The sequence below is a fragment of the Ictidomys tridecemlineatus genome, chromosome 7, assembly GCF_052094955.1.
Source record: "Ictidomys tridecemlineatus isolate mIctTri1 chromosome 7, mIctTri1.hap1, whole genome shotgun sequence".
Classification (NCBI taxonomy): domain Eukaryota; kingdom Metazoa; phylum Chordata; class Mammalia; order Rodentia; family Sciuridae; genus Ictidomys; species Ictidomys tridecemlineatus.
Window position 1 is genome coordinate 51,608,468 of NC_135483.1, and position 26,185 is coordinate 51,634,652.

Here is a 26,185-nt window from a genome sequence, read left to right on the forward strand (position 1 = left end):
CCCTCACATCCTCTTCTATGTAATTTTGTATAACATTGAGGGTCTCCTACCATTTACATATGCTTTCCCTTCTCTCTCCCTTTCTCTTCCCCCACTCGTCTTTATTTAATGTTAATCTTTTCCTCATGCTCTTCCTCCCTGTTCTGTTCTTAGTTGCTCTCTTTATATCAAAGAAGACATTTGGCATTTGTTTTTTAAGGATTGACTAGCTTCGCTTAGCAAAATCTGCTCTAATGCCATCCATTTCCCTGCAAATTCTATGATCTTGTCATTTTTATTGCTGCGTAGTACTCCATTGTGTATAGATGCCACATTTTTTTTTTTTATCCATTCATCTATTGAAGGGCATCTAGGTTGGTTCCACAGTCTAGCTATTGTGAATTGTGCTGCTATGATCATTGATGTGGCAGTATCCCTATAGTATAGAGGTCTTGTTTTTCCAAATTTATCTAATTTAATTTGGCGGGTGTAATGAGCAGCAGGTGGAAAGGGCTCACATGCAAGTCACTTAGAGTAGGAGGAGGATAAAAGAGGATGGCAGAATATTATTCAGCAGCAAAATGTTTGAGGCAGAGAAAGGGAGCGGGTTTTGTTATTGATGTTTGTTTTTTTTTTTTGTACTGGAGATTGAACCCAGTGGTGGTCATCTACTGAGCCATTTCCAGCCCTTTTTATTTTGAAATAGAGTCTCACTAAGTAGCTTAGGCTGCCTTTGAACTTGGGATCCTCCGATCCTCCTGCATTCAGCCTCCTGAACCACTGGGATTTCAGACACAGGCAACTGCGAAGGGCTAAAGGGAAGTTTGAAGGTCAGTGCTTGTCAGGGAAGGAAAGGGCACCTGTCAACAGCAACCAGATTTCCTCTCCTCTGCAGGGATCCTGGTTGGCTTCTTGTAGAGCTGCCCAGCAGCTGACCTCACCAGCATGAACATCTATCTGACTTCCACCCTCTCTCCCTTAAAGACACACACACGACTTTTGTGTGGTAAGTGAATCTGGTTGTGTGGATTCTGATTTTTTGCAGGTCCAGGTGCTCGACTTTGCTGCGCAGAGCAGCTCCTGAGCAGTAGAGGGCACTGCTAGCATGTGAAGTCTGGGCTGAACGGAGAAGGAAGTACTACAGTTGTGTAAGAGTCCGCCTTGCATCACTCGAACGCAATTAGGCTAGAATGACATACTTTGAATTTTAGAGGACAGTTGCCACGTTCTGGGAATAGTGATTTGGCACATGTGCCACTGTATGAAAATAAAGCCGAACTCCACCAGCACGGTTCAACCCTGGATGATTTCTTTAGACAGACTGGACATTCTTTTATCCAACAACCATTTATCAAATGCCTCCTCTGCACAGGGTATTAGGTACTTTGATGTAGTTTAAAAACATTAATCCAAGATTGCTATTGAGAGTTTATAAAAGTGAAAATGATGCTATCCACATATTTATCACCTGAACTCAGAATGCCATGCAGTACAATTCTTTTTCCTTTTCTTTTTTTTTGGTGCTAAGGATTGGATTCAGGGCCTTGATGCATTCAAGGCAAGCACTCTACCAACTGAGCCATATCCCCAGCCTCAGCAGAATTCTCTTCAGGGATACAGTATTGTCTGGAAATATCTGATAGAGAAGGAGGGTAAATTATTGACTGTTTCATCCAAGTTCCCTGCCAGCCCAACTGCGTGGAAGTATAACGACAGTTCAATCTATTCAGCACAGTGTGCCAGGCGCTGCTCTAGAAGTTTCGCAATTTGACTTGGAAATGTGACCTAAGGACTAGCAATGCCGGAACTGGTTGGACCTGCAGAACTTCCACACCACCCAGAGCCACTGACTCCCATCCTGTATCCTGTATTAAATGAGATTTGCACACCCATTAAGTTTCACAGGCACTCTTCTGTATGTGTTCTCCTGTTTAATCCTGTAACTCTCCTGCACCAGAGTATCTATTATCTTCGTTTTAAAGTTGAAACTGAGGCAAAGAGAAATTCAGGAACTTGTTCAATGCAATGCTGGATTTTTTACTCAGGCTTCTATGACCATTTTCTGATTCATGTTGCTTAACTTTTCTTTTTCTTCTATTTTGGTGTGGGAGGTGGGATGAGGTGGGGAGATACCAGGGATTGAACACAGGGTCACTCAACCACTGAGCCCCATCCCCATCCCTATTTTGTATTTTATTTAGAGACAGGATCTCACTGAGTTGCTTAGCGCCTCGCCATTGCTGAAGCTGCCTTCAAACTTTTGATCTTCCTGCCTCAGCTTCCAGAGCTGCTGGGATTATTGCCATGGGCTACTGTTCCAGCAACTTTTCTTCCTAATTGTCTTCTCTCTTTGCTTTAAGATGCATAAACTGGACATAAACATGTCTACCTTATGATTTTACTGATTAGGTAGCCACTATTTATAAATGCAGTAGAAGTCTTTATAGTAAAAGTAATTTTTAAAGGTTATTTATATGATGTGAAATTTAAATGCTTCTATCTTGCAAGTATTTTATTTACCACAGTTACTGTTTACCATAGGTGTGTTTTTTGTTAGCATCACTTACCTTTAATACACTACACACATTTCTACCCCAGGGCCTTTGCAATTACTTCTACAGATCTGGCTGCCTCCCTCTCTCGCTTCCTTCAAGCCCTTGCTTAAATAGTACATTATGTGGAAGCCTTCCTGGACTACCTGATTTGAAATGACATCTGTCCTTTCTAAGATGCTTCAAAAAGGAGAGACATTCTTCCCCAAACTGAAGAAAAAGGGAAGTCTTTATAAGCTGGAAGAAAGACATGCAGAAAGACAGCCATAGCTAAAACAGGAAAAAGATCCTACATCTTCCCCCTTACAGTGGCCCAGGACGCTGAGTGTGGAGAGTCCACACACCTTCAGAAACATGCTCCCTGGAGGAAAAACTTGACTCCTGTGCCACCCTCAGGTTCCCTGACTCTCAGAGGCTTAGTCAGAAGATGCAGGTCCCAACACTGGTGCTTACCAGGGTTGTGCAGGACAGATCCAGCAGGATGTGAAGACGCTCTGTCATGGCTAGGGTCAACAACATCCCCGGGAGGGAAATGGCACACTTCAGACAGACCTCCCATCTGATATTGCCAACAAACTGGGGGCACTTAAGGGGATTCTAGCTCACTAGTTCTAAATACATTGAAGTTTTTCTATTGTCCCACCCCCAAAACACACACGCACATACTCTCTCTCTCTCTCTCTCTCTCTCTCTCTCTCTCTCTCTCTCTCTCTCTTTATTGTCCTTCCACTTAATTTTTCTCAGTAACACTTTTTAAAATCTGTAAGTATTTTTGTTTTATTTTAATTTTATTTTTTTTTTGATACTGGGACTTGTACCCAGTAGCACTTAACCACTGGACCACATCCCCAGCCCCCCTTTTTAATTTAATTTAATTTTTTAATTTTTCATTTTGAGACAGGGTCCTGCTAAATTGCTGAGGCTGGCCTCAAATTTGCAATTCTCCTGCCTCAGCCTCCTGAGTTGCAGAGATTACAGGAGTGTGCCACGATGCCCAGCAAGTATGTGATTTCTTTTCTTTTTCCTATTAGGGTGTTAATTTCAATAAGCACAGGGATTTTTGTCTGTTTTGTTCCTTGTGCACCACTTTTCATCCCCAACTCTTAGAAAATTACTTGGCACAATACAGGTGCTCTATAGTATTTATTGAATTAATAAGTGAATTATTCCTAACTTCTCAAGTTGTTATGGTGTTTTACTCAATTTTCTGTCTCAAAACCTAATAGCAGTTGGGTGCAGTGACCACAGGCCTATAATCCCAGTGGCTCTGGAGGCTGAGGCAGGAGGATCATGAGTTCAAAGTCAGCCTTAGCAAAAGTGAGGTGCTAAGCAACTCAGTGAGACCCTGTCTCTAAAAAAATAAAAAATAGGGCTGGAGATATATCTCAGTGATGGAGTATCCCTGGGTTCAATCCCTGATACCAAAAAAACTGACCAACCAACCAAACAAACAAATAAAATCCCCACCCAAATAAAAAACCTAACAGCATAATAGATAAAATAAATGTTTATTGAAGTGGAATGTTTTATTGACAGCATACCTATAAAAGGTTAAATTGCACATATAGATATTACCAGTATCATTTTTTTTTTCTGTTTTTCAGAAATGGTCAGATCAAAAAATTGGAAATTATACCACAGTTTATAAGAGAAGCCCATTCAACTGTAATAAAGAATAATTATACATTCTGCATTTAATGTCTACAGTTCTGAGAGTTTTATACTTGATAGGAAATTTTTATTTGATATATAAAAATTTTAGTAGCTTGTAAAGACATCATTTTTTACTTAATGTTTTGCTTAATGCTGTTGAGTTACTTTAAGAAGGTTCTCTCTAGGTCAGAATTGTAAAAGCTGTCATCTGATGTTGCTGTTGCCAAGGTAACCATCTTAATGAGCAATTAAGCATGTGAATTCATGGAACTCATCCATGTGCGAATTTTCAACTCCAGTGGTTCTGAAACATTCAAATCATTATTTTCATGTTTTAAAATGAAATCTAAATTTTAGTCACAGGGAGGGATCAAATATATCAAGTCTGATTTGCATTTTAGGTCTTTCCCATCTCCCCTTTTATTTGGTGCCGGGGATTGAACCCAAGGCCTCATACATGCTAGGCAAGGGCTCTACCACTGAGCTTCACCCGCAGCCAGCACCCGCAGCCAGTCTTGTTGGAGTTCATGAAGAGCTCTTGAAAATACCCTTCTCTTCATCTCTTGAGTTTCAACCCAGTAAACACAGAGACATCAGAGTCTGGCAGAGAGAGACAAAATGATTCATCCTGTGATTTATAGGCTGAATTGAGGACAGTAGCTTAAATCTCTGGTCACAATCTGGTCTGTTCCATGTCTGGACCGACTTCAGGTCAATTAGAGAATTGTAGTAAATACATAAATAACCAAAAAATTATTAAGAAAATTCCCCCAAATCAAAGAGCACCTTTCTAAAGAACTCAAGAAGAGATCACAAGGGAATTTAGGAAATGTTTCAAACTGAATGAAAATGAAAACATATCAAAAATTTTGAAATGAAGCTAATTCAGTAATCAGAGAAAGGTAGAACACTCTTTTCTGTGTTCAGGTTTTCTTATTATAGATCTTTCACGGAGATTTTTTTTTAAAATACATTCTGGATTAAAGATTTAAATACATTCCTTATAAGACATATGATTTACAAAAATCTCCTACTCTGTGTCAAAGGACACATTTTCATAATGTCCTTTGAAGCACAGAGTTTTTAATTTTGATGAAATCAATTTTAAATTATTTTTTGCTCCTAATGCTCCTAATGCTATTGCTCCTAATGCTATTGCCAGAGCCAACGTCATGAAGATTTAGCCCCCTGTTTTCTTCTAAGAGTTTTATAGTTTTAGCTTTTACATTTAGATCATTGATCTATTTTGAGTTAATTTTTATATATGGTGTGAGGTAGGATTCCAACCTAATTCTTTTGCATGTAGACATCTACTTGTCCTAATCTCATTTTTTGAAAATATCATCCTTTCCCTGTTGAACAGATTTAGTATCCTTGCCAAAAAATAAAAATAAATAAATAAATTAACCACAAATTCATGGATTTATGTTATTCTTTCTTTCTTTCTTTTTTTCTTTCTTTCTTTCTTTCTTTCTTTCTTTATTTTGGGGGGACTGGGATCAAATTCAGGGCCTTATGCATGCAAGGAAAGCACTCTACCACTGAGCCACATTCCTGGTCCATATGGATCTATTTCTGGACTCTTGGTTGTATTCCATTGAAGTATAGGTCTACTTATAAGCCAGTATCATATTGTCTTTTTTTTTTTTTCAGTATTGGGGATTGAAACTAGGAGTGCTCTACCACTGAGCTACATCACCAGATCTTTCATTATTTATTTATTTATTTACTTGGTACTATGGAGTAAACCCAGAAGTACTTAACCACTGAGCCACATCCCCAGCCCTTTTTATTTTTTGAGACAGGGTCTCCCTAAGTTGCTAAGGGCCTCACTAAGTTGCTGAGGCTGGCTTTGAACTTGAGATCCAACTAAGTCGATTGGGGTCTTGCTAAGTTACTCAGGCTAACCCCCTATTTGACATCCTCCTGCCTCATCCTAATGAGTCACTGGAATTACAGATGTATGACACCATGCCGGTCAACCTATCACTTTTAGAGTACAGGCTAATGATCATTTAATGGTCTGAGGTTTAGGTTACTCTGATGTTTCTTCAAAATTTATGTTTGTTTGTTGCTATAGTGGTAATGCTGTATTTTTCATATTTCATCTCATTGGGGCACAGGATTTGTCTCATTATTGATGATGTTTCCATTTATCACTTGGTTAATGTGATATTTGCTAAATTTTTCCACTATAAAATTAATTAGTAAGTACTTTGTGTTCAGTGATTAATACATAACTAAGTAAATAAATAAATAAATCACAGGTACTTCATAGCAATATACTTAGGACTTTCATTAGAAGGTTAAAAAAGGGCTGGGGATGTGGCTCAAGAGGTAGCGCGCTTACCTGACATGCGTGCGGCCTGGGTTCGATCCTCAGCACCACATACAAACAAAGATGTTGTGTCCGCCGAGAACTAGAAAATAAATATTAAAAATTCTCTCTCTCACTCTCTCTTTAAAAAAAAAAAAAAGAAGGTTAAAAAAGCTTCATTCTTCCCCATTTAATCATTTATTGTTTAGTTTTGTCATTAGGTGTTCTTGTATTCCTATTTACTCTAAGAATCAATCTGTAACTATTACTATCACAAATAGTTAAATATTAGTCCAAGTTGTCTCAGAGTTTACCAGTGGGCACTTTTTCAAACTGTTCTTTAAACATATCCATTTCATTTTTTGGAGGGAGAGTCCTGGGTACTGGATCACTGTGTCACATCCCCAGCCCTATTTTGAATTTTATTTAGAGACAGGGTCTCACTGAGTTGCTTAGTGCCTCATGTTTGCTGAGGTTGGCTTTGAACTCATGATCCTTCTGCCTCAGCCTCCCCAGCTGCTGGAATTACAGGCATGCACCACTGCTCCTGGCTCCACTTCATTCTTTGATCTCCTCTTTATTCTCTGGCAAAACAAGATCATCCAGGCTCATCTTGTATTTCTCCTGTCCCTGTCCTAGAGACAGCCACTTCTCCAAGAGGCAATCGATCCTGTTATTTTAGGATGCTGTTTAGAAATGAAGATCTGGCTGCTATAGGTGTGTTCATTGCTACCAGTGTATCATTCTATCTAGAAACCTTCTTTTGCCAATTGAACCTCCCAAGATTGTTCTCTGCACCATCTGGTTTCTGTTTGTCCTGCCATGCACAGTTTCTAGTGTTCTCCTCCTTGCTCTCTGAGCCCAGAAGCCCGTGTGATATGGAACAGTTCCCACGTCCTTGTCACTCTGAAAGGGAAGGAAGCCGAGAGCAAAGTCCGGTATTTATTGCCCTGCCTCACTCCCTGGGAGGTCTCCTTCAGTTGGCTGTGTCTCTTCACTAGAAGTCTCCAGTTTTCTCAGGGTCACTACCTCTACAAGAACCCCTTTTCCCATCTCCTGGAAACTGCTTCCTCTCCAATATCACCTTAGGTGCTGGTTCCAGCTAATTACGACCCTCCTAAATTCACAATTTGTAAATAGTCCCATGTTGCTAACCCTTTTCAGATTATCTGAGTTAAAAGGGCCAGCTTTTTCCCTTTGAGACCCTGACTGACACCCTTTGAGTAAAAATATGGATGTTCCTTAGTTGCTTTCCCTTTTCCCCAAGATAGGTGGTCTCCAATAATCCAGAATAATCCCAGACTTCTTGTGAGTCTGAGATCCGGTATTAAAGATTTCCTCCTCTAGGGCAGGGGTTCGTATACCTTTTTTCTCTGAAGGTTCCAGATCATGTAGTAAACATTTTAGGCTTTGAGAAGCTATGCCATCTCTGTAGTTGCTACTCTACTCTGCTATTGTAGGCAAAAGCAATTACAGACGAGAGATAAACCAGTGAGCTCGACTCTGATATCCAGGGAAGACTTCTAAGGTATCCTCATTCAGTAAAACATTTGTGGTAGGTTTTTGTTAGATATTCTTTTAAAAAGTCAAGGGACATTATTTGTGCTCCCACCACCACTTTTTTTTTTTTTTTTTTGATACTGGGGATGGAACCCAGGGGCACTCAACCACTGAGCCACATCCCTGTATTTTATTTAGAGACAGGGTTTTATTGAGTTGCATAGGATCTTGCTAAGTTGCTGAGGCTGCCTTTGAGTTAGTGATTCTCCTGCTTCAGCCTCCAGAGCCACTGAGATTACAGGTGTACACCACCATGCCTGGCCATTTGTGCTCCATTTAGTGGGCAGGGAAAATAAAAATTATTGAGGTCAGTGGTTTGCTGATGCCCCATTACTGTGCAGTGGGGGATTGGCACTAGTACTGTACAATGGTACCAGATGTTTTGCTCACATCACCATGCAGAGTTTCTTGAATAAGATCTTATGAAGATGATATTCTACAGAACAGATGATAGGTTAGTGAGTGAGATTTTTGAGGCTAAGAGGGTTTTCTGGAAATCATACCATCTGTTGGTAGGCTCAATTTTAGACAGGAGGTATCATCATAGGATCACGTACAATATGACATACAGGGAAGTGTGTGACATTTTGACAATTTCCCTAACTAGATTTTTTTTTGACACCACAGAGCTACAAATCAAATCATTCTGAAGGCTGCCCTACATTTCAATTATCCTGTTCTAGTTATTGTTAACCAGTCTGAATTGGGATTTGTGTCTGCAACTGAAATGCTAGCTCTAGATAGAGCTCCCTGTTGCTTATGAATCAAAAAGCTAAAAGAAAACTTAGCGGCTTCTGGTTGCTATTCATAATTCCACAGGTGTATGCTTTTTCCCCCCCTGAAGATTTGTGTGTGTTTGAAATGCTGTAAGCGTTTCAGAAGTAGGTAAAAGTATTTGTTTTGCATGTTCAGGATTATCCATTAAATATTTTTTTATCACTCAGATATTATTTAATTGTAATATACTTGAATATATATATATATACATATTCCTTGAAAACTGTTACAGATTAGGGTGAAAACAAGTTTATAAAATGATGCACTTTTTTTTACAATTGTTTTTCTTTATGCAGTGCTAGGCATTGAACCAGGGCATTATGCAGGCTAGGTAAATTCTCTACCACTTGCTACATCCCCAACCCTTTTCTTACTTTACAGACAGGGTCTTGCTATCTTTCCCAAATTGACCTCAAACTTGGAATCCTCCTGCCTTAGTTTCCCAAGTAGCTGGAATTACAGGTGTGTGCCATACCTATAGTCAGTACCTTCTTGGTTTTTTCTTTTTTTATACTGGGGATTAAATTCAGGAGCACTCAACCACTGAGCCACATCCCCAGCCCTATTTTGTATTTTATTTAGAGACAGGGTCTCACTGAGTTGCTTAGTGCCTTGCAGTTGCTGAGGCTGGCTTTGAAGTCATAATTCTCCTGCCTCAGCCTTCCGAGCCACTGGGATTACAGGCATGTGCCATTGTGCCCGGCAGCTAGTCAGTACCTTCTTTAAAAAAAAAAAATGTTTTGTTTTTGTGGAGTTGGGTATTAAACCTAGGGCCTTGCTCATGCTAGGCAAATGCTTTACCACTGACCTATATCCCTAGCCCCTGAGTGTCTTTTTTTTTTTTTTAAAACACTAGTGGATATTGGTGAAATTTCAATTTGCTATGTATAAAATCATTTGGGAAAGGGATGACTGACAGTTGTCATAGTCCATTTTGTGCTGCTACAGCAGAATACTCTAGACTGAGAAATTCATAAAGAATAGAATTTTCTTTCTCACTGTTCTGGAGGTTAGGAAGTCCAGCCTTAGTCTGTTGGGGACCATAGCAGAAGGACAAAGGGCAAGCTGGTCAAATGCCATATGAGGCCTCTTTTAAAAGGGACTAATCCCAGCTTCAGCAATTCAGTGAGGCCCTAAGCAACTTAGCAAGCCCCTATCTCAAAATTAAAAATGAAGATTAAAAAAAGCTGGGATGTAGCTCAGCCATTAAGTGCCCCTGGGTTTAATCCTCTACCAACAAAGGCCCATTTAAGAGAGAGGAAACCTCATGGCCTAATCACCTCTTAAGGGACCCACCTTTTTTATTTATACTGGGGATTGAACCCAGGAGTGCTTAACCACTGAGCCACATCCCCAGCCTTTTTTATTTTTCATTTTAAGACAGAGTCTCCCTGAGTTGTTTAGGCCCTTGTTAAGTTGCTGAGGCTGGCTTTGAACTCTTCATCCTCTTGCTTCATCCTCCCAAGATGCTGGGATTACAGGCGAGCGCCACTGTGCCCAGCCCTACCTCTTAATACTATCATTGGCAACACCTGAACTTTCTAGGGGACCCATTCAAGACATAGCAATGGTTTTTAGCTTGTTTGCAAGCAAAATGATGGCAATTCTCTGGCAAGAATACTGTTAACTGCTGCTGTTCCAATAAGAAAAAAGTGGATGATCTGGGGGAAAATGTATTTCCAAAGGTTTTAATTCCTTGCCTAGTCTGTTATGTTCCTTTGTTCTGCTGTAATGCCTAAATCAATGAATTCAGTATTGATTTATTTCAAAGTCCTAGAGGCTTGAAGGCTGGAGACAAATTGAAAAGAATGAAAGGAAGAATTTCCTACCCTGTTTTAAGCCTCCAGGCATAGAAAGTATAGAATTGAAAAAAGGACATCTGTGTTTCTTGCTAAAAACTTTTGGAAAAATACTCTGTGGCTAGAGTAGAAAGGAATAGTCGTAATTAATGAGAAAATTTATATTTTAACCAGGATCACTTAATTCCATCAAAGTAAACTTCATCTGTGTATGGGACCATGTTAGTGTGCACTACTTCTTGCTATGTTGGAGTTGCCCACCTTGCCTGGTTTGATTCCGCTGGTCCTACCTTGCACTCAGGGGACATTCAAAAAATAGTTCATGACTGACTGGATGGATGGATGAATTCATGGAAAACTGCAAATTTTGTTTAAGAATCTTTTCAGTATAAATTTTACTCCAATGCTGCCCATCAATGTTCTGGTTTTTGTTATTGTTATCAGGGGTTGAACCCAGGGGTACTCAAACACGGAGCCACATCCGCGGCCCTTTTTATTTATTATTTTGAGACAGTACCTCACTAAGATGCTCAGGGCCTCGGTAAATTGCTAAGGCTTGCTTTGAACTTGCGACCTTCCTGCCTCAGCCTCCCTAGCAGCTGGGGTTATAGGCATATGCCACTGCGCCCAACTGGTTTTTTTTTTTAATTACAAAAAAATAATTAGCATAATATAAAGTGTTGAGTTCTAAGAGTATTTTGATCTGCTGCCATTTAACACTTTACTTAATATAATACTTAACCTGACCGTAAAATAATTATGGCAATAGCTGATAAAATAGTAATATTTTGTGTGTGTTTATTTATGCCAGGCAACAAGACATATTCTTCACATGACATTTTAGAATTCATATTGAGGACAGCTTTCCAGGAAGTGGTATCATTTTCCTTGCTTGATAGATGATAAAATTATATAAATTATGTTGCCTCTTGGGCTATATAAATATATGCATTTGCACATAAGGAAAATAAGGATGATGATGATAAAATTACAAAATAATTCTTTATTGGGTGACAGGATTCTCTTGAGTCTTTTATTTCCTCATTCGTTCAGAATTTTTTGAATATAATTTGAATATAATTGACGCTTTTCATTCACAAATCTTTTTTTTTTTTTTCCTTCAGTGCTGGGGATTAGACCCAGGGCCTTTACTACTGAGCTATTTCCCAGCCTTTTTTAGTTGACAGAATCTCACTAAGTTGCTGAGGCTAGCCCCTGAACTTTCAATCCTCCTGCCTCAGCCTTAAGAAAAGCTGGGATGGCAGACTTGCACCATTGATCTGGCTTTACTGACAACTCTTCAAGAATATGAAAAGAGAACTCTAATCTATCAATCATTCTTTCTTTTTCTTTGATACTAAAAGTTAAACCCAGGGCCTCACATATGCTAGGCAAGTGCTTTGCCACTCAGCCATATCCCCAGACTTTTAAATTTTTATTTTGAGACAATGCCTCACTAAATTGTCCAGATTGGCCTTGATTTAGAGTCCTCCTGCCTCAGCCTCCAATTCTGTAGCTCAGATTATAGGCATGTGGTACCACACCTGATTATGAAAAATTCCTTTATATGTGAAAGAAAGGTGATTGCTTGAGCCAAAAATCAATTTTACCCCCTATTTTTAAAAAATATTTTTTATTTGTTCTTTTTAGTTATACATGACAATAGAATGTATTTGATAAATCATACATACGTGGAGTATAGCTTACCATTTTTGTGGTTGTGCATAGTGTGGAGTTACACTGGTTGTATATTCATATATGAACACAGGAAAGTAATGTCTGATTCATTCTCCTGTCTTTCCTATTCCTGTCCCTCCGTCCTTCCCCTACTCCCCTCTGTCTAATCCAGTGAACCCCACCCCTTGAATTGAAAGTAAGCATCTGCATATCAGAGAAAACGTTTGTCCTTTGGTTGTTTATTTCCTTAGCATGATAGTCTCCAGTTCTATCCATTTACCAGCAAATGACATAATTTCATTCTTCTTTACACCTGAATAACATTCTATTGTGTATATCATCACATTTTCTTTATCCATTCATCTGTTGAAGGGTATCTAGGTTAGTTACATAGCTTAGCTTTGTGAATTGAGTTGCTATAAGTATTGATGTGGCTGCATCACTGTAGAATGCTGATTTTAAGTCCTTTGGGTATACGCTGAGGAGGGGGATAACTGGGTCAAAGGGTGGTTCCATTCCAAGTTTTTCCTGAGTGGTTGCCCCCTATTTGTTAAAATCATTACTGTAGGGTTGGGGATGTAGCTCAATGGTAGAGTACTTGCCAAATGGGCAGTGCCCTGGGTTTGATTGCCCCAGCTGCCAAAAGATTCTGTGACTGTAAAAACCTAATTATAGATATATATTTAATATTTTCTTATGAAAATTAAGTGAACACCTATATACCCATCACCCACCTTTAAAAACTATCAAAAAATTTCAACCCAGAAATATATTTTTGAAATATCTGTAATAAGAAAGGTAACCATGATTCATCGTCTAAGCCAGTACACTTTTGAGAGTAAAAGGGGCTGTTATTAATAACTGAGGACAACAGGCATAAACCAAGACTGTACTGAGGAATCCTGCACATGTGGTCACCATAGAAAAAATTCACTTTTGTAACATTTAAGTTTTTAAATAATACCCCATATGTAAGACTATATACAACAAAAATAGCTCTGGTGTGAAAAAAGACCCACATATCTCTTGTTAAATAGTTTCAATGTTCATCATTGCTGTGAACTGAATGGTGTATTCCCACAAAATCCATTTGTGGAGGCCCTAATGCTTGGTGAGATGTACGTGGAGGTAAGACCTTTGGGAAATAAAGGTCAAGAGGTGGAGCCCTTACAATGGGATCAATGCCATAAAAGAGGAGATACAGAGAGAACTCTCTTTCTCTCTTGAGCATATGAGGTCACAGCAAGAAAATAGCCTCTGTACCCTTCCTAGGAACGGAGTCATTGAGTCCCTTGATATAGGACTTCCAGCCTTCAGAACTGAGAAATTTCCTGGAGTAGTGGCATGCACCTCTAATCCCACCGATTTAGGAGGCTGAGGCAGAAGGATCACAAGTTTGAGGCCAGCCTCAACAATTTAGCCAGGCCCTAAACAATTTAACGAGACCCTGTCTCAAAATAAAAAAGATAAAAAGGATTGGTGATGTGACTCAGTGGTTAAGCACCCCTGGGCAAAATCCTCCGTAACTTCCCCCAACAAAAAACTGAGAAATTAGTATCTATTGCTTAAGCTACTTAGTCTGTGGTAGTTGTTTTAGCAGTCCAGGCTGATGATGACAACCGTGTTGAACAGAATTTGTGTGGGTATTTACTCTTCTGTGGAAGAACAAAAAGGCATGTAAATAAAATGCATACTATTAAGGTAGTAATAGTGAGCCTACTACTGTTCTCTAGTGGTAATGTAATACAAACAGCAGCTGAACAGTGACAGGGCACAGGAGGAGACAACCCTGAGTTTGTGGCAGATGCCTCCCTAGTGCTAGCTGAGCCTGTGGCTTAGCCTCCCAGAGGCCCTATCCTTCCTCAGCTCCACCAACTGGGGACAGTAATAATACTCATCTCCTGGGGCTCTTGTTAGGATAAGTGGGTAATAAAGGCAAAGCACACAGCATGTCACTCATGTGGCCACGCCAGGAGGAGTAACTTTCTTCCCCCTCTTCTTCCTCCTCCTCTCCTTCCCTGCTCTGGCTTGTCCTCCTTCCAGGGCAGCAGCAACAGGGGCTGAGGAGAAAGAACATGAGCCATCTTCAGTGCCGTACAAGGAGGTATCCCTGAAGCACTCACCAGATACAGGGGACAAGGAGGGATTATTTCTTGTCCCTTCTTGGGTGGGAGTCCAAAATTTCATAACTTGAGCATTTAAAGTTGTGAACCAGCCGGTCCAATGGTACATGCCTCTAATCCCAGTGGCTCAGGAAGCTGAGGCAGGAGGATCATGAGTTCAAAGCCAGCCTCAGCAACTGCAAGGCCCTAAGCGACTCAGTGAGACCTTGTCTCTGAATAAAATACAAAAAGGGTCAGGCGATGTGGCTCAGTAGTCGAGTGCCCTTGAGTTCAATCCCCAGTACAAAACAAACAAACAAACAAACAAACAAAAAACCTCATGAACCAACTCAGGTGCACGCTTTTTGTAATCTCAGCTACTCAGAAGGCTGATATAAGAGGATTGCAATTTAGAGACCAATCTAGGCAGCTTAGCAAAACCTTATTTCAAAATGAAATAAAAAGAGCTGGTGGTGCATGCCTGTGATTCCAACAACTCAGGAGGCTGAGGCAGGAGAGGAGGATCACAAGTTCAAAGCTAGCCTCAGTAACCTATCAAGGCACTTAGCAAGTCAGCAAGATCCTGTCTCTAAAGATGAAAAGAAAAATGTCCTGGGGATATGGCTCAGTGGTTAAGCACCCTTGGGTTCAATCCCCAACACAAAGAAAAAAGATAGCTGGGCTATAGCTCAGTGGTAGAGCACTTGCCTAGCATGCATGGGCCCTGGTTCAATCCTCAGGATTGAAAACAAAACCATGACCCAATTTATAATCAAAGACTGATAAGGCCTAGATGTTTCCATCAAAAGTAAAATTGGGAGACTGAGGATGTAGCTCTGTGGTAGAGTACTTGCCTAGCATGCCGCAGGCCCTGGGTTTGATCCTCAGCTCCAGGAGAGAAGGGGAGAAGTAAAATTGGGATATTATTAAATTCAGAGAATTGCTATGGAGAGTGCATCAATCAAATAACAAACGTACAGGCCCTTGCATGGTATTGATCTGGCTCATGTTCAAAACGGTGTTTATCTCACTAGTGTACTGCTCCCTCGAAGACCTCTGGAGGCACAATGAATAGAAAAGTGCCGCACAGAAGGATTTTCCCTGTTTTAGAGCAGGTAAATCCTCAACAGCCCACATCAACCCCCAGGGCTTCCTCCTGAGTGGCCAACACATTTCTTTAATCAGCTCAGACAACTGGGTCAACATTAAAGATTTAAAAACTGTCATTCCTTGCCATATGGTAGCACACAGAATAGCAAGAATGTTGTTGTTTTTTAATCCTTCTATTTTTTTAATTTTACTTTTTAAATTTATTCTTCCTAGTGATACATGACAGTAGAATATATTTTGACACATCATATATACATAGAGAGTAACTTTCCATTCTTATGATTGTACCTGATACAGAGTTACAGTGATCATGTATTCAACTATGAACACAGGAAAACTTACGCCCAATTTATTCTACTATTTTTCCCATTCCCATTCCCCACTCTCCTCCCACTTTACCTTGTCCAGCAATAATCTTTTATACAATTTGTCCTATACAATTTGTATTGATTGTTACATTTCCATCACTTATCATTTTTGTCAGTTAAAAAATGCCTTCATGAAATAGTTAACAAATAGTTTGCTTTCTGCAGTGACGCAGGTAAGAAAAATGACAACATTTTGCTCATCACTCACTGTGTTTATGGTGCAGAAGAGCGTTTCCCAAACCAGTAAGCGTGCTACCCAGCGCAGACACAAAGAAAGATAAATCTTCTCCAAGGAAATGAAGTGAAGGCCGTGGGCCATTAGCTAATACTTCTGAAACACTTAATCCTCGTCCTATAGAGAAAGAACTGAAAGATGGACATTCATGATCTGGCAAGATACACGAAGTAATCATCCAGAGTAAACCTGTTTGTGACATCCCTTCTCTATTTTTTTTCTGGGGATAATATATTACATGTACTGAATTCTATGAGGAGCTAAGCAAAAACCACACCAGACACACATACCTTAATTGAATTAGGAGTGAGAATTGCAGAGTAGGGGGTATATAAACAGGAACATCATGTTGGAGTTAAAAGCAGGCCATTAATTATTTTCTAAGCCATAAACATGGAAGGACTGAGAAGGAAAGTTAAGAGAGAGACTGAAGCTTCGCATTCAAGGAGAGGAGTAAATAATGGCCATATTAGTCGAGCTGAGCTTCTCAACATTTTTTTTTTTTTTTTTTACACAGGGCCTTCCTTCTCTGACTCCTCCCACCTCTCCAATATGGCATTTTTCCAGGGCCAGATCTCCCTTAAAGTGACATTACCACCACCAACAGGGCAGCCTGCTGACACAGCCAGGATGCACCGGGCTTCTAGGAGCTCAGTTTCTCTCCCTGGCATGAAATGAGTTTGGTTGCCTGTTTCCCCAAGTGTCCTGTGGGTTTTAGAGCCCTGGGCCAAAGGGCAATTTTTCATCCACATGTGCATGCATTTCATGCACTTTCAAACTTGCTTGTGTAATCTGAACAGTCCAGAAACTGGCGGGAAGTGGGGTAGGGATTTGAGTCATTCTCCAAGGATCAAAGGCCATTGGGCCAGCTCAGCAACTGGCGGTGGGAGTCCAGCCATTCCAGCAAGGCAGGGTGTTTGCTTTAAGAACGGTCTTTGTGCCCTTTCTCTCCCTTCCTTTCTTTTCTCAGTCCCTCCCTCCTTCCAAAACTATTTTTAGCCCAGGAGCCAGAGACCAGGAGAGAAGTCAACTACCTTACATTAGTAGTAACAAACAGATACCCTGTCTGAAATGTCAGTCTTAGCATAGATCCTTTAAAGGCATCTTATTCTAGATCTTCCTAAATTAAAAAAAAAAAAATCAATGAAGGGCCCCAAAGAGGAATGAAGTTGTTGTTCCATCCTCACTGATAGAAGCTGGCAGGTGCTAAAGGCATATCTCTCTGATATGTGGATACTGACTCACAATAGGGGGACAGAGAGGAGTGGAGGCTCACCGGATGGATTGAACTGAGGAATGGGGGAAAGAGGGGGATGAGGATTGGGAAGACAGTAGAACGAACTGGACATCTTTCCTATATTCTTATATGAATATACGACCAGTATAACTCCACTTTATGTACAACCACAAGAATGGGAAGTTATACTCCATGTATGTATATATCAAAATACATTCTACTGTCATGTATAACTAAAAAAAACAATGAAAAAAATTTAAAAAAACAAAAAAAGAAGAAGTTGGCAGGTGCTATTGTTTGGGGGATTTCCTTCTCTTCTCTTCCACTCACAGGATCTCTCTCTCCTATTTCATTCTCTTCTCTCTCCTCTCCCTTTCTCTTCCCTACTTTCTTATCCTGAGACCCCACAGTTGTGTCTTCTTTCTTATCCCTCCAGGTTTCCCATACTCCAAGATATTAATAGCAACATTTTTGCTAGAAAGAAAGCTGTCTCAAAATCTAGCAACAGGAATCAATGAGAATAGTTGATGTTTAAAGGGTTTAGCAAGCTCATTATTGGGGCCCTTGTTACAAGTCCCTGTATATTCCAACACTGGGGGAACATTTTGACCAATTTTAGTGAGGAACAGCTGCAGTTATTTGTTTTATCAGAACTCATATCCATAGAAATCACTATTGCTTGAATTCCTGTAAGTGGGCTTAAACTAATATATATAAAATTTATTTGATAGTCTTGGGGATTGAATCCAGGACTTCCTGCATGCTAGCATGCTAGGCAAGCCTTCTACCATTGAGATATGTCCCTAGCTCTTTTGCTTTTATTTTGAGACAGGACTCACTAGGTTGACCAGGTGGGCCTTGAACTGACAATCCTCCTGCCTCAGCCTCCCAAGTAGCTGGGATCACAGTCTTGCACCACCACACCCTCAAGGTGAAAACAAGAACTTCCATGTAGTGAAACATGGAGGTGCTTAGAGGGTGATTTACCAGAGAGAAGATATGGAAGTTCTGTATCTTTCCCCACACGCCTTGCCCTATTCTGTTCTTCAGCTGTCTTTTATAATAGCCTTTATCAGAAGCCAGCAAGTATTAAAAAGGAAGCAATTTCAGTTTTCTGAAATAACGTGAGATATAGTAACTGGAGTTAAGTCATCAGTCCCATCACTGAAGTCCCACAAAACAATTCCAAATGAATTAATGTGCCAATTGCCATCCCTAGATGTGGTAGCAATCCTACTGGGCTTTATTCTGACATGCACACTTTGGAATTTTTATGCTGTTCACTTTGGAAATTCCCTTAAGGAAAATGAATTGGGTCTTTGTTTAATTCTTGGTAAAAACTGGCACGATGCTAACCAGGTACTAAATTTTTCTTAAAGATGATCAGCTGGACAGCAGATAATAAATGTGGCTACTGGTACTTGAAACAATGTAGCAACTAAATCCATGGCTGATCCTTATTTATCAATAGTTGTCACCGTAATCAATCCAATAACCATTTCACAAATGAAATACATATGTTCACACAAAAAAACAGTGGTATGTACTTCTGGGTAAAGAACAGAGGCTTCAATCTGGGCTCAACACTTAGAACTTGGGTTCTGATTTACAAAGTGCACAATTTGAGTGCTTAGGACTTTGTATATGTTTCAACTCCCACATATGTTAGACCGGCATGGTGGGAAATAGAATGATAAGCCCCACCCTCTTAAAGATATCCATATCTTTTTTAAAAAATATCTTTTTAGCTGTAGTTGGACATAATACCTTTATTTTTAGTTGTTTTTATTTGGTGCTGAGGATCGAACCCAGTGCCTCACACATGCTAGGTGAGTGCTCTACTGCTGAGCACCTCAGTCCAAAGATGTCCATATCTTTTTTTTTTAATTTTTTAATATTTATTTTTTAGTTATCGGCGGACACAACATCTTTGTTTTGTATGTTGTGCTGAGGATCGAACCCGGGCCACATGCATCCAGGCGAGCGTGCTACCGCTTGAGCCACATCCCCAGCCCAGATGTCCATATCTTAATCTGCCAAAATTTGTGCATACCTTACCTTGCATGACAAGGCACTTTGCAATTGCAATCAAGGACTCTGCAATTGTGATTAAGGATTCAGGAGGAAAGGGAGATTATCCTAGATTATCTGAGCAGGTTCAAAGTAATCATAATGGTCCTTTTACAGGAAAGAGGAAGGCAAGAGAGCCAAAGGAAACGCTGTGATGGCTGCAGAGGTCAGAGTGATGCAGGGATGAGAATACTCTAGAATCTGAAAAAGCAAGGAAATGGATTGTCCCCTGAGACTCCAGAAGGAATACAGCCCTGCAGACTGATTTTAGACTGGTGATTTCAAAAACTCTACGAGGATACATTCATATTACTTTCAGGCACTAAATTTGTACTTATTTGTTACAGCAGCAATAGGAAACTAATACAATACATGAATCCTCCTTGCAAGATTGTGTAAGGATTAAAAGAAAACATCTATATAAAGACAACTCAGTGCCTGACTCATACAAAGAGTAGAATAAATGTCACTAACATTTGATAAAGCTTTACTTTTGCTCCTATAACACCACAAAACATAACTCCAGATTTCCCTCTCTCATCTCCTCTAATTTATACTCAGTAGTCTCAACTAGTGGGAAAGGAGCATTGTTTCTCTTGGCTGTTTCCTGATGAGCAGACTGGAAGAGTAGAAATCTGAGGGACAGGGCTATAAAGGCATTGCCCATAACGCCATTGAGAGCTTCCAATGCTCCCTACAAAATGTAGGGAAGAAATATAAAGTATCTGAGAGCACAGGGAGGAGGCTGGAATTTTTTAAAATAAATTTTTAATTATTTATTTTTTAGTGTTAGTTGGACACAACACCTCTATTTCACGTTTTTTGTTTGTTTGTTTGTTTTTGTTTTATGTGGTGCTGAGGATCAAACGCAGGGTTTTGCATGTGTGAGGCAAGCGCTCTACCGCTGAGCCACAACCCCAGCCCAAGGAGACTGGAATTTATTGAGACAGGCCCTTTATATGTGGGAATTACCACCACAAGCTTGGTTGGTGGGTTCCCTAGACACAGAGAGGTTAAATAACCCTCCCATCAACACACTCTTGCTAAGAAATTAAGTCCAAATTCAAATATCTCTCTGAATTAAAAGCCTGTGATTTTTTCTAGCATTCCTTCAGACTCCATAATATAAAAGGAAACACTGTTTTTTTAAGATACTGTAATATATCTTCATGGTTATTTTGCACAGAATTTTGTTCCAATTTCATCATGCATTGATTTGGTGACTGCCACTTTGCCAGTTTCACAGGACAAATAAGAGTACGAATGGTAGCATTAATAAAAATAATTCATTTATATTAATTTATAATGAACAATAACAAGTAATTATAATAATAATTCATTTATTATATTGCAAAATAATTTCACAGTTTTAAAAGTACTTTTAAAGTATATTCTGATTTCTTCAGGAATCTTGTGGCTTCTGAAAGATGAGTCTCACTGTTCCCTTTTGCTCTAAGAACTCCAGGTTCACAGACTGCTGCTCAAGGGACACATTGAATGACACATCAGAAACCCATCTCCTAGTTCAAAATTTCATGCTACATTCGTTACACTGTTTTTTGGGAGTGTCTTCCCCTTCATGATCTGGAAAGTGATTTGCAAACTATTTGCAGAACAGTGTGCCGGATTGTGGTCAGTTGGCAAGTATGCATTTAGCAAAACTGAGCAACCATGTGCCAAATCCTGCGGTTATTTTGAGGTCAAAAAAAACATATCTTATGCTAAACATTAGGCTTCAACAGAGAGAATTGGAGATTGCTTCTAAGGAGTTTGGAGTTAAGTTTTTCTGAAGGTCATTGTATTTTATAGCCTGCTTAAAATTCTGTATTCTGTAAAATAGCTGTAAACACTTCACATAATTATAGTAGATTCTTCTATTTTATTTTTAGTTGCAGTGGTGTGAAAAAGAAAATAAACCATATTTCTTTTTTAAGTTCTTTTGTATAAACAGGGTTGTTTCTCTTCTCTCTCTAAATTTGGTAGCCTGCATTCATTTGTTTCCAGGAATTTTTCTTTATACAACATAAATTCATTCCCACTGCCTTAAGATATTTACACTTTAACCAATTCCCTTCTTTTGTCATTATCTTTTTTCTGGAACGTACAAGATTAGTGAAATAAATACATTTAGCATTGCCTTATTTAATATAAAAGTTCAAATGGTTTTTCCTACAATATGAGTAGACTGTTTACAGAAAGACTAATTCTGCATTTACTGGTTTATGATTTAAGTATTATCACTATGGTCTCACAAATGTTTCTCATATGTTTGAATCATCATGTTTTTTAAAAAAAATTATCTTGTAATTCACAATTCACTATTTTATGTTTGCTTTTCTTTTTAAAAAATTGCCATGATTCCAATCTTCTCCTTATTACCTACTTATATACTGATCATCCATTAATATAAACCATCTGATTTTTTAGTATTTTTATTGCTAAAAATTTTTATTGATTTGATGATTAAAATGATAGAACTAGACAAATGACTTTTACTACATACATCCACATTTGAACTAGTCATAAAGTAAATGTACTGTTAGTGAACCATGTTATAAGCATGCTGCTCTACTTAATGTGTTCCAAGACAGACATTTTTTCACCTTACCATCCCTGCAATTGAGATATCTTAAAATCAATGCGGTAAAGCCAGGCAGAGTGGAACATGCCTACAATCCCAGCAACTCAAAAGTTTAAAAGTTACTCTCAATAATTTAGCAAGGCCCTAAGCAACTTAAGAAGACCTTGTCTCCAAATTGAAAATAAAAATTGTTGGGGATGTAGATCAGTGGTAAAGGATCCCTGAGTTCAATTCCCCAGTATCAAACAAACAAAAACAAAGCAATGTGGTAAGAAGCCCAATTTACTTAACAGTGTTTTTTTTTTTTTTCTTTTTTTCTTTCTTGGTAGTACAACCAAAAACAATGCTGCAGCTTTAATTTGGTAGCATCTTAGATTCTGTTATGGATAATTGTACATGTTTTTCATATTCTCTCAGTCTTCTAAACAATCCCATGATATAGGCACGATTATTCTTCATATTTCACAGAAGAAGAAAATAGATCAAAGAACTGTGGTGTTGTAGCACACCTGTAGACCAAGTGACTTGGGTGGCTGAAGCAGGAGGATCACATATTTGAGGCCAGCCTCAGAAATTTAGCAAGGCCCTGTCTGAAAATAAAACATAAAAAGGTCTGGGGATGTATCTTATTGGTAAAGTGCCCATGGGTTCAACAGGGAGAAGAAAGTAATATAGATTAAGAAACTTGTCCCCAACACCTACTATCTATACTATACCCTATAATATGCCGATAACAACCATATCTCAAGGGGAAGTCTTGATTTGGAGCATTTGCTAATTTTCATCATGTAAATTATTTCACTGTGGCCAATCTCAAGTTACCAACATGCACTGAACTTAGAATCAGGAAGGGCATTAACGCAATTGGCTATGTTCTGATCAGTTGTGAACTGACTTCAGCACACAAAGTATAAGTTTTTCCTGGTTACCTCTTCCAAAGACATGCCTTTAATACCATTTACATGCAGATACTGCAATACCCCACCTCTACTAGTTATCTCCACTTGGATGCCCTACTCAATCCTCAAATTCCATGGATAAATAGTATCCTTCTTACCTCTAACATTCTTTTCTTTTTAAATTTGTTATTGATGGACCTTTATTTTATTTACCTATTTATATGAGGTGTTGAGAATCGAATCCAGTGCCTCACACATGCTAGATAAGTGCTCTACCACTGAGCCACAACCCCAGCCCTGACATTTTTTTTTTGAGATAATTTTTGAAGACAGGAAAAGGAAATGTACAATTTTGATAATATGATGGTTAAGAACTATGAAGAATGTAAGATTTTATTCTACTTTTAACCTAACAAATTAATTAGCCACAGTTCCATGAATGTTGTCACAACCCCCTTTAATCACAGATAAAAGACTTTATTACTCATTACAAAAATAATACCTATAGGGGCTGAGTTGTGGCTCAGTGCTAGAGTGCTTACCTAGCATATGTGAGGCACTGGGTTCGACGATTCTCAGCACCATATATAAACAAATAAATAAGATCCATCAATAACTAACAAAAATTTTAAAATAATAATAATAATGCCTGTAATATTGATGTGTTTTGTTTTGTTTTGTCTTTCTTTCTTGTTTTTTAAAAATCTAGCCTGAGTCCCAGTGCCTATCAAATGAGGCAAAGAAGCTGCATGTTCAGTGGGTGGCCTTACAGGAAACCTTAGCTCATGGCACCTGAATGTTTTATAATGGGAAGTAAACCTGCCTTACTTCTTGGAAGGAAACGCTATCTGTCTTACAAGACTGTAATCAATACCACTGTTTTCTTGAGAGGAAGACACTGTATCTTCCATGAGTGTTCACTATGCAATCATGTTTAAAACGATACTCTAGAGTGGCCCTGTCTCTAGGATGTGCAGAAACGTAAGATCCGTGGAAAAATTTCCTATGAGTATGCACTCCATTGGCCACTCTAGTTAACCTGACTCCCAAAGGCTGGAACTAAATCCACATAATTAGTCCTTCATAGCATTAATTTGGCTACTATTAACAGAACTCCAAGTGCAGCAGGTTGAGGCCAACCTGCAATGTTGACCATAATCATGTGCCCTCAATCCATGTGCCTAGATCCAACTAGCTGAAGAATTTCCCAAACCACCAGACTTTATCTCAGTAAGCTAGATACATTTTTTCTTTTTCTTTCATTCTTTTCTCTCTCTCTCTCTCTCTCTCTCTCTCTCTCTCTCTCTCTCCCTCCCTCCCTCCCTCCCTCCCTCCCTCCCTCCCTCCCTCTCTCTCTCTCTCTCTCTCTCTCTCTCTCTTTCTTTCTTTTTCTTTTTTTGGTACCAAGGATTGAACTCAGGGGCACTTGTCCACTGAACCACATCTATTTTAGGCTCTCACTGTGTTGCTTAGTGCCTCACCATTGCTGAGGCTGGCTTTGAACTCGCTATCTTCCTGTCTCACCCTCCCGAGCCGCTGAGGAGATTACAGGCATGTGCTACCACATCTGGCACTGGATACATTTCTTATTCAGTTTCTGCCCCACTTTTTCAATTGGTCCAAGATATTAATCCAGCCATAGCAGGATGTATTAAGATTGCACAGTTTCTCCCTTGCTCTGCAAGAAGGACTTCTTAGTAATTTAATTATCCATGACAAACCTAGCCAGTAAATTGAAGATGCCTTGAATGCCTTCCAAAGCCAAGGTATTATACTGATTACTTCAGCCAAAAATCAGCAGCACATTTTGAATTACCTTGTTTAACTGGACGAAGTGCATAATAAGGAAAACTATCCCTAAGGTCTGATACATTAAAAACCAGTCGGGCATGGTAGTACATGTCTCTAATGGCTTGGGAGGCAGAGTCAGGAGGACCACAAGTTCAAATCCAGCCTCAGCAACTTAGTGAGGCTCTCTAAATAAAAATAAAAAGAGTTGGGAATGTGGCTTAGTGGTTAAGTGCCCTTAAGTTCAATCCCTGGTACAAAAAAAAAAAAAAAAAAAAAAGGGAAAAACAAATCTGTTCACCCCCTGGAAACCTCCCCAAAGTAACAAAGTCTTATTCTGGAGTTCTGCTGCCATCTGAGGACTATGTGAGCTTCTGTAGCTTTTGCTTATATACATGAAGGTCTCATAAGGCTACCCTTATGATGCAAGTGAACACATTTTTTTTTAACATATTAAAGGTGCTTTTTATTTATCTTTGTGTGGGGGGGGGTAATGGCTACAGGACTGATTTAAAATCTACCTTAGATAGTTTTTTTTGTATTGCCTGAACATAAAAAAATAAGAATATTAAGAAAGAACACATGTTATTATAAGTATAAATAAATTGATAATAAATATCACAAAAACATGGACCCCTCTGCTCTTTCTGGTGTCAAGCAAAACACATCTGGATCCAAAGCTTAAGCTGTTTTTGAGCAGACTCACTGAAGGACTTCCAAGGTCCAGGGCTGTTCTGCTCCCTCCTGTTCCTCCTCTTTGTGTCTATAGTTTGAGCTTAGGCAAATGAACACGTTTTTGTGAGGGAGACAAGTTAAAGTTGGACCAAACTGTATTTTTTCCAGACTGTCTTTTCTGGGATGATTGTATCATGAACCCTCTCAGAAGACAGAGTATTTCCTCTGGAGCAAAGGGCAGTTTTCTTAGTCTTGTGAGATAAGCTTCCACACAGGAAGTACAGTGTTATCATTGCTGTGGTCCCCAAGTGGAACCAACATCAGTCAGGGAGCACAGGTTGACAAGAGTTCCATGGAGCCTCCCAACCAGCTATGGTTTGAAGAGTCCCCAGTTCAGTCTGAATAACTGAATCTAGAACTCACTTTGGAGGCCCTGCAGAAGGCTGAGTCAGCCCAACCTTTTAGTGTTGTCCATATAACCAACCAAGTAGGATTCACCTGCCTCTTTGAATGACTAAGTGATGACTACAGAAATGGCATTGGAGAGGATATTCAGTAAGTCAGTGGATGTTTTGCCTGAGAGGTATGGCAACTGGGGCCCTCCCTGCTATTTCCCAAAGACTTCTTGGTCGTTTTAAAGGGAATTGCGACTAAATGATATGCAGAACCCTCTGGTGGAGGATGTTAGTTAAACTTAAGGCATTTGTAATTATCAAATATAAGGCATTTGTAATACTTGGAATTCTTGTGAGGAAGGCTCCACAAAGACAAGATCCTTTTCCCTCCTGTGCCTCTTGGGTCTTAGG

General features: G+C 39.4%; 1 long non-coding RNA gene across 2 annotated transcripts; it reads right to left on the bottom strand.

Moving 5' to 3' along the window:
- Positions 1-4,023: 4,023 nt before the first annotated feature.
- LOC144365465 (uncharacterized) lies at positions 4,024-16,824 on the bottom strand. Of its 2 annotated transcripts, XR_013423930.1 has the most exons (4): positions 16,420-16,824; positions 16,103-16,260; positions 6,535-6,604; positions 4,024-4,784 (listed from the first exon to the last, which is right to left on the bottom strand). It is a non-coding gene; the product is annotated as an uncharacterized LOC144365465 (long non-coding RNA). The 2 variants fall into 2 exon arrangements; XR_013423931.1 differs by lacking the exon at positions 6,535-6,604.
- Between the last annotated feature and the right edge of the window lie 9,361 nt (positions 16,825-26,185).